Below are 9168 nucleotides of genomic sequence, written 5' to 3' on the forward strand. Positions count from 1 at the left end.
CCACTGCCACCCCCACAGTCCCAATGGCAGACAAATATTGATAAAGTTGATGAGTTGTGTTCTTTTGCAGTTCATCAAGATCAGTACAACACCGTCAACAGTGTTTACATGTCATCGATGGAGACTTTTGTGCGTAGCATGGCCTTGCACATGGGTCTCGACACCTCTGCCTATCCACCACCGCCGGCATACCCACCTCCGTTCCCATTCTGCTATGCTTACCCTCAGCCGAACGATCAGGAGCCCAGAGTTTTTCCACCCGAGGACGAAGAGAATGAGCTGTGATCAGGGGAATCTTCGTGTTCCCTTTTTTTTTCACTTCAAGAAAATTGCAATTCAATAACGCACATACGACAATGATTTTTCACAAAAACCGTTTTCGTATGCTTTTTAACAATGGTTTTAGTGAAAAATGTTGTTGTATGTGCGTTTTTTTAAGCAAAAAACAATGGTTTTAAGAAAATCGTTGTCTTTTGGCGTTTACCGTTGTCTTTGAGCGTTTTTTTAGGGTCAAAGACAACGGTTCTATGAATCGTTGTCTTTGAGCGTGTTTTATTGGACAATCGACAACGGTTCTATGAATCGTTGTCTTTGAGCGTGTTTTTTTGGACAATCGACAATGATTTTAGAAAATCGTTGTCGATTAGCATGTTTTTTGGACAAACAACAACGGTTCTTTTTAAACTATTTTTAAATTTAGCGACGGTTTTGCTAAAACCGTCGCTAAATGTAGCGACAGTTTTAAAAAATTGACGCTAATTTAAAAATTACGACGGTTTTGCTTAAAATCGTCGCTACATTTAGCGACAGATTTAGAAATTGCGATGGTTTTGCTTAAAACCATCGCTACATTTAGCAACGGTTTTACATCTGTCGCTAAATATAGCGACAGTTTTAAGCAAAATCGTCGCAATTTTTAAATTAACGACGGTTGTACTGTAACCGTCGCTAAATATAGCGACGATTATTGCTTAACCGTCGCAATTTTTAAATCAGCGACGGTTTAATAAACAACTGTCGCTAATAGCGACGATTATTGCTTAACCGTCGTAAATTGTCTATAAATATCGCATTTTCGGTCCTATTTTCTTCTACACCACTTCACAACACTTAAAATTTTTCTTTCTTAGACGATTTTAGTTTCGATTTAGGGTAAATTTTTTCGTTTCAATTTTTGGTAAATTTTTAAGTGTTAGAGATTATGAATATTGTTAGCTTAGTTAGATTGTAAGTTTTTTTTAGATTTATTAAATTATTAAAAGTAATTTTTTTTATTTTACTAAAAAACTTAGCGACGGACATCATGAAAAACCGTCGCTAAAAATTAGCGACTGACTTTATCGAAAACCGTCGCTAACTTTATGGAAAACCATCACTAAAAATTAACTTATGGACTTTCTGGAAAACCGTCGCAAATAATATCTGTTGTGGTTGAACACACTTTCAACAACACCATAAGTTACAACAGTTGTAAATTACCTACGACAATGGATAAAATATGTTGTCGTTTGCCGTTTTTGTTGTAGTGTTTGCATTCGTTTTATTTGTTTCATTTCGATTGCATTCTGTTTATCATCCATTTTAGTTTACTCCGTTCGTTTGTCTACCTGTTTTAGTATTTTTCTGCACTGGGGACATTGCACGATTCTGTTTGGGGGTGGGTGTTTAGTTTGGTTATTTTGTGTTTAGATTGTTTGTGTAGTTCGTTTTTTCGTATTGCATTTGTCTCGTGCTATTTGTATTCTCACTTGAGTAGTGGTCTATATTGGTGCTAGATTGGTATGTGGTAGCCAATGATGATGTTGAATGGGTCACACATACACATGTCCATTTTTGTCACAGCGCTAGTTTAGAACACACGAGTAATTGACGCATGAAAATCTTAATTGGATAGTGAAATTTTCAGCACGAATGTTGGCAACAGAAGAATGCATGACATAGTGACCTTGGAAATTGTTTGTGGGGAATTTGAGATGCACTAGTTGACTTGAACTTGAACACGTTCCTTGACACGAACACTACCCAACAGGACGAGGATGAGCTAGGCACATTTCTGCTAGACCAATGCATTAGACTGAGCTTACCAATAATAATTATGTTGCGATACTTATACCCGTATATCTAGCTTTTTCTAACCTTATTTATGCACCCTTGAGATTAGACCGAAGCCAGACACCCATATCTCTTGTTCCTAACTTAGGGAGGACAAAAAATAAGAAAAGTATGTAGCACGAAAAAAAAGAAAAAAAAAAGAAGATGTAAGGTGTGGGAGAGCCAAATAAAAGAATGGAATTCTATTCCTAGACTAAAATAATGGAAATGTATGGAGTTGAAGAAAATCAGATGCAAAATCTGAATGTTCACAAATGATACATGGCTGTACCTCTCTCGTTTCCCGTTTCAGCCTAGTCGAGGTACCCCTATTCTGTGTTGATATATGCCTGATGAGTCCTAACTATCTGTGCTGTGAATCGATAACTAGTGAAAAGGGATGTGAGAAAGGGATTGTTATACTGACGTGTTGATTGAAGTCTCTTACAACGTTGAAAATTTTACTGTGGAAATGCATGATGCTTGAGCCAACATTGCACACTCAAGTTTTTAAATCCATGAAAGATTGTAGTGTTGAAATTTCGTGGTGAAATGCGGAACCAGTGTCTTGCATTAGTGGATAAAATATGTGTTGATATTTGTTGAGGCAGACCAAATCATGAATGCACCGACATTCTAATTCTTGTGTTATTGTGTCCTGCAACCTATTTTGCTCGAGGGCTAGAAAAATGTTAGTATGGCGTGGTTGATAGAGGTCGTATTTACGTATTTTAGTGCATCGTGTGAGTCTCAGTTTTCATCGTTTTGGTTGCATGATGTCTGCATTTTGTTAATTTCATCTTAAATTATTGCATATGATCACCGCTCACTGAATTGTATGAATGCGTAGGAAAATGACAGAAAAGGAGAAAATTCAACCGGAAGTGAAGCTGAGGACATACCACTTGGCGTTGGGGCGGTAATTCTTAAACCCCAACACCCCCCCCCCCCCCCCCCCCCCCCAGAACATGCAGAAGCCAAGGAAGGAATTGCGCAGAAGACCTCACAGTAGGGCGGTAATTCTTGACCGCCCTAGCGCGAGATGCATGTAAAACGACCAACACTATAGAAGACCTCGCGCTGGGGCGGTAATTCTTGATCGGCCCAGTGCGAGTAAATAAGGAAAGTTTCTTAATTGGCTTGTTTCCAACTTGGAAGGTGGGAGGTAGCACAAGAGAACTCTAGGTACAAAAATTTAGACATTACTCAGCAACCACGAGGTTTTGAAGAGAGAAAAAGGCTTGGAGAAAGCTTGGAGTTGAAGATTTCAAGATTTCCGGACAACGTTTTTCGCGTTTTCGTCACGTCTAGTATTTCTAGCTTAAAACTTATTGTTTAAATCTTGTTTTACTTATTTTGATCATGAATTTGAGCAGATAAATTTCATTATTTGTTGGGATTTAAGGGGATCTTACCTAGAAACCGTGTTTAATTAATTTATCTATCGACTTTTGATTTATTCTTGATTGTGCTATTATTTTCATTGCGTTTTTGAAACGTAGCTAACTTTAATAATGATTTCATATTGCAAGTGAGTTTGAGATAATAGCCCGTGATAGTAACGCATAGTATAGTCCGTAGATTTACAATTTACATAGAAATATGAAATTGGATACACGTCGATAGTCATAGTTCAGTAGGTCGAAAGCTATGGGATTTCATATAACGACATGCAATTCACCACCCTTGATAAATAATTAAAAAAATTAATTACTTCACTGCGTTGTATTAGTTTTGCATAGCTCGAGAGGGCATGTTCAATTGGATAGGAAATCCCGTCGAAAGCATAGATCATTATCGAACAAATTAAATAAATGAACAAGGGATAGGTGAACCGAGATTTCCAACAGATTTTTTTATCATTAAATATTTAATCAATCATTTAACTTATTTATGTCATCATTTAATTTGTGAATAATTTTGTTGAGCTTTTATTTAATCATCGTAGTAGTTAACAATCATCTAAATTATCGTTGCTCAAGGTTTTAATAACTGGGAATAACAATTGCGAAATACAGTTTTTAGAGGCACGATACTTGTATTCTTGTACATTATATTATTACTTGACATCGTGCATTTGCGAGTTTTGCTCGATCAGTTAATATTCTAAAAATATATACGCGAAACTCATATTCAAATTTTCAAGTCAATTATGAATTTTATCGGGTGATATTCATTCGATTAATTTTTTGAACTTTAATTGGCCCAGACCCAACTTCCAACTATTTTCACCAGTTGTTCCCTCATAGCCCTCAACCTAACGGTTGGATTAGATTCGGGAAAAAAATTGTAAGACAAATGACTAATTTCGGGACACATGAAAGAATGGGGATTGAACTGAGAAAAAGCCAAAACATAGGGGACTAAATAAGTAATTAGCCTTAGCTAATATATATGTCATGCAAGTTACAAATGTCTATATTTTACATGTTGATCAATGGAGTGCACGTTTAGGTTTGAATGTCATAATTAATCCTTTTGATATTCTTGTTTTCATTTCAATAACGTGATCTTGATTTTCGAATCTCAACAAACACACGGGCAGCATATGGTTCATTAATTATCTTTCAGATTTTATAATTTTGACTGTCTCCCGCTTTAATTATTATTAATTTTATGTTTGTTCTATATATTATTTATATCAATGTTTTTACAACCGGATAGGTGATCAACATATTAACATGAAAAACGGTTAAACTAGTCCATGGTCTTCCATGAAAAATTGTCAATTGATCCGACGGTCAGACCGAAAAATCGTTATATTTATAACAAAAAATTAAAAATAGGCGAATTGGTCGTATTAGTTTTTAACATATTCACCGGTTCAAGATCTGTCTGACCAGTTCATGATTGGTTCGATCGGTTCTACTAGTTTGATCAGAAAAATGGTATATAGGCTTCTTCTGAATCGGACCCATGTTGGTTCTCAGTCGAACCGATTGAACTGGTCGATCTGGTCCAACTTTAAAAACACTGATCTATACTATATTATAAAAGGTTCATCTTAGAAAACTAACTTGGTATAACCACTTCAGAATTGAAAAACCACTTTTAATTTTATTTATTTTAATAATTATTTATTTGGTAACTTATTATTAGGATCGGGTGGTTGGTTAGAAGAGGGGTTGAATAAAACAATCACACCAGTTTATCCAAAAAATTTGTTGGGTTAAAAACTTTGAATTTAGTAATTCTCGCCAAGTCAATGTCAGTTGGCTAATCGGAAAAACTATGTGCCGAAAATAAGCTAAATTAACAAATTGAACACTCAAAAATGGCTCATTAAGAAAAAAAGTTGGGTTAACTAAGGTAAGCCGACTAAAATGTAAATAACAAAAAAATGATTTTGGATGTTCGGAGATTTTAATAACTCCTACGTCACTCGTTCTTCTTTGTGGGAATGATTTTCACTAGAAAGCTTTAGAGATTAAAACTTTTATAACAACTCGATTCAGTAGGGCTTTATTACTGCCTAATTGAAACTCCTAGTTTAGCTTACTTACTTAAACAACAATGGACAGTACACTAACTGTTAGTTTACAAGTATTTCAAAATGAAAATACTAAGAACAAATTGATCATCAATGAACTTATATGATACTTAAGCGTGTGCTATGAAATCTTGAAAGCAGTTAGGCTATTGAAGGCTTGAATACTTGGACTTAAGCGATGATTTCAAAGAGCCTAATTGATTTACAAATTCCTCAATTTATGACTTGGATTCAACTGTCAGTAAATTAAAATATTATATTCGTTCCAAATATGGCAGCCGTTAATCCCACTTTTTCACGTCAATGTCCTTTCTGAAAATTCGATCTAACAAATCACAGACTGTTGGTATGGAAGACTTCATCCAAAAATTCAGGTTTGTAATTCTGTGAGTTTAACTGATTCTTTAGATAATGTTTCTTCATTTACTCAATTGTCTTTTAGTCCAGTTTTTTCTTCAGCTATCTGTTCAATAAACATAGATATCAGTTAGGATTTAAACAGATTAAGTCTTATAATACTTTCATTTTAGCTTAAATTTAGTTTAGTTCAATTTAATTTATTATAAGTTCAGTTTGGTTTAGTTTGTTAAATCAGCAAAACCTAATTGATCCAAAAATTTCTCTCTTTTTGGTGATTGACAAAATAATAGTTATAAATCTAAAATCAACCTGATACACAACAATTGCAGATAAACTGATAAGATAACACTATCTTCTATGAAAATATTTGCGACTACTCGAATGCTTGCTTGACTTAGTTGATATATTGGAAAATTGTTCTTTGTTGTGTACTTTCTTCTTACTCACTTCCCCTCTCTAACTAACTTCCATCCTTTTGTTAACACTAGGGATCTTAAAAATTTCAAGAACCGAACTCAGTTGAGTAGACAATGTATAAATTTTTGAGGATAGATCTTCATGAGTTTTGTCCACCTTGACTGCTAGCTCATGATTGGAGGTAGAAATTTGTCAAAATAGTGTCTGAGCAGTAAAAACTTGATACTTTTCAATTTTTCCAGAGAGCTAAAAATTTCAATAACCTCCTTAGACATGTGTGCTACTTCTGTTAGCAGTTTGTCTCGAAAGCTATCCCGAGAGTTTTCAATGTTCATCTAGATTCTTCGCAGATTGGTGAGACTTGAGGTAATGGAAGCCATACTAGTAGTGATATTGTCCAAAATGTGATCTTCAAAGATGTTCAGTTTTGGAGATAAAGATACACTTGGAATGTCTTAACTGATGTGGGTTGAGATACAACCATGGATAGATTTTAATTTGAACTGGAGGTCCATCCTTGTTCAATCACAAGAATAGGTTGAGATTGAAGAACTTGTTCAGTTTGCAAATCAGACTGAGAGATTGTATTTTCAATCCCTATCTAATTCAATAACTCTTGACAATCTCACCCAATATTGTGTGCGTTGTACTCATCAAAACTTCAGCCTTGGTGACTGGTTCAGCAAAGGCCACATCTTCAACTTGTTCATGTGTTTCTACAAGTATTTCATCATTTGATCCAACAATGTTGAAAACTTCATGGACTAGAGCATGTTCATGAACTTTTTCTTCGTGCAGATCCTTAATATGTTATTGTGAAAAAGAATGCACAATGTCATCAATAGTAGGAAAGGAAATTTCCCTGAATATAGGAGAAGAGTCTGGACTTTGATGAGACTGACTAGATGAAAATTCATCCTCTTACATGTCTTCAGTTGGGTTGACAGGACCTTATCATACTTTTCTTTAGAATTGATATCAACTTGTATGAACAAAGGATGGTCATTCTCCCAAACTTTGACTTTCATCTGCAGAGTGATTAGATCCATGTCCAGTTGATTAAGTGCATCAATGTCATCTAAAGCAGTTTGACTAGTTGGATCTTAGTTGGCTCTGAGTTCTGCATAGATTGTAGTGAGCCTCTTGATTCACAAGAGATCGATCAGATAGTCTCTATGTTGAAGTGCTTCCTCAATCATTGCACTCTTGACTTGTTTCAGAACTGTATTTTCAAGAGAAATAAACTTATTTAGAGAAGTATTCTTCTTGGTTTCTTGGCGAATGTGACTTTTCTAAACTCAAACCATTCATTAACGAACTCAATCTTGTCCTCGACATAATCATCGAATTCATCCATTAGTAAGTTAATTTGAGTCTGAAATGCAGATGTAGACTCATATTATGGAGCATCAATCACTTTTTCTTTTTCTTTCCCAAAAATTTGCTTCGTGGTAAAAGTAGAATCTAGTCCTTACTTGGTGTACTCAACTAGTTCCCTAATCATAACTCATTTGCGTGGACTAGAAGGTGGGAGAGAAGATGGCATGGGAATAACCCTTGGAAGGGCAGCCACGACTATCAGCTTCAGTTTCTCTGCTGGCTTGTCAGTTGTCTTGTCATCAAGTTTCTCAACACTTTGTTCTTGGGGGGCAGCAAGGCTTTTGAATGGATTATATGCAAGTCCGATGTTCAGATTCTATGGCTTATTTGGAGGAGGATTAGAAGTATGAGTCTCAGAGTCACTAGTCAGGAAGACCAGTTTCTTTTTTGTCTTTGGATATTCAATCTGGCTAACTTTCTTCTTTGATGCCTTCTTGGTCTTAACTAGTTCTTCTCCCATCTCTTTCTTAACAGCCAACAAGCCACCTTTAGAGATGTTCAGGTCTTATCCCTTCAGCCTGAGAGCTACAATATTGGAGGTATTGAGATCCTTGAACTTATGTAGGATGACAAGGTCACTGAGATTACCCCAGAATTTTCAATTAATCTTGAAAGATGAAATGCAAACCCATGAGACTGCTTCTTCAATTGAATCATAGCTTTCAAAAACTTGAAGAGAAGTGATGACGGATTAACTTTCATTTGGTTTTATTTGCAGTCATGACAAGAAATTTCTCAGTAGTAATGGAAGAAAATGAACCTGACTTGGCCAACAGACACTTAGCCACTGTGTCAGCAAGCAACTAATATTCCAGCTTTATTTTTTCTTCAGTCCTGATGTATTGATAAGTTTTTTGGATGTATCAAACTTGTCCTGTATTTCATCAACATCCTTATGAGACACAATAAAGAAGGTAGATATCCATTTAGAGGGTAACTGAAATAGAGTATCGAAAAACCCTTGGTCAATAAGGATACTCTATTCTCCTAGAGGCGTGACAATCTTTTCATCATCAGTGTAGACACCTCTTCCATAGAAATTCTTTAGTTCTGGAACATAAATTTCTAGAGAAGAGCTTAGAAAGACTAGAAGTCCAGATGACTCGATTAACTTGAAAAATTCAGTGATTCCAGGGTCTTCCAATGAGTAAATTGACTCAAAATCGATGGCTAGGGCATTCATGATATAAGAAGAGTAGCAGGTGTAGCCATTTTGTTGTATAATCTTGAGGAAAAAAAAGGGTTAGAAATTCAAGATTCAAAAACAATGCAAGAAATGCAAATAGATTTGAGAGAGTTTGAAGAAAGTAAAGAAAGAACAAGAGACTAACTAGTATTTATATTGTGTTACATTTTGAGTTTCATGGGTTTTCTTTATTATTAATTTAAAAATAAAAAATATTTCAAAAATAATTCAAAAAAATTTATTT

The sequence above is a fragment of the Primulina tabacum genome, chromosome 3 (assembly GCF_025594145.1).
Source record: "Primulina tabacum isolate GXHZ01 chromosome 3, ASM2559414v2, whole genome shotgun sequence".
Lineage (NCBI taxonomy): Eukaryota > Viridiplantae > Streptophyta > Magnoliopsida > Lamiales > Gesneriaceae > Primulina > Primulina tabacum.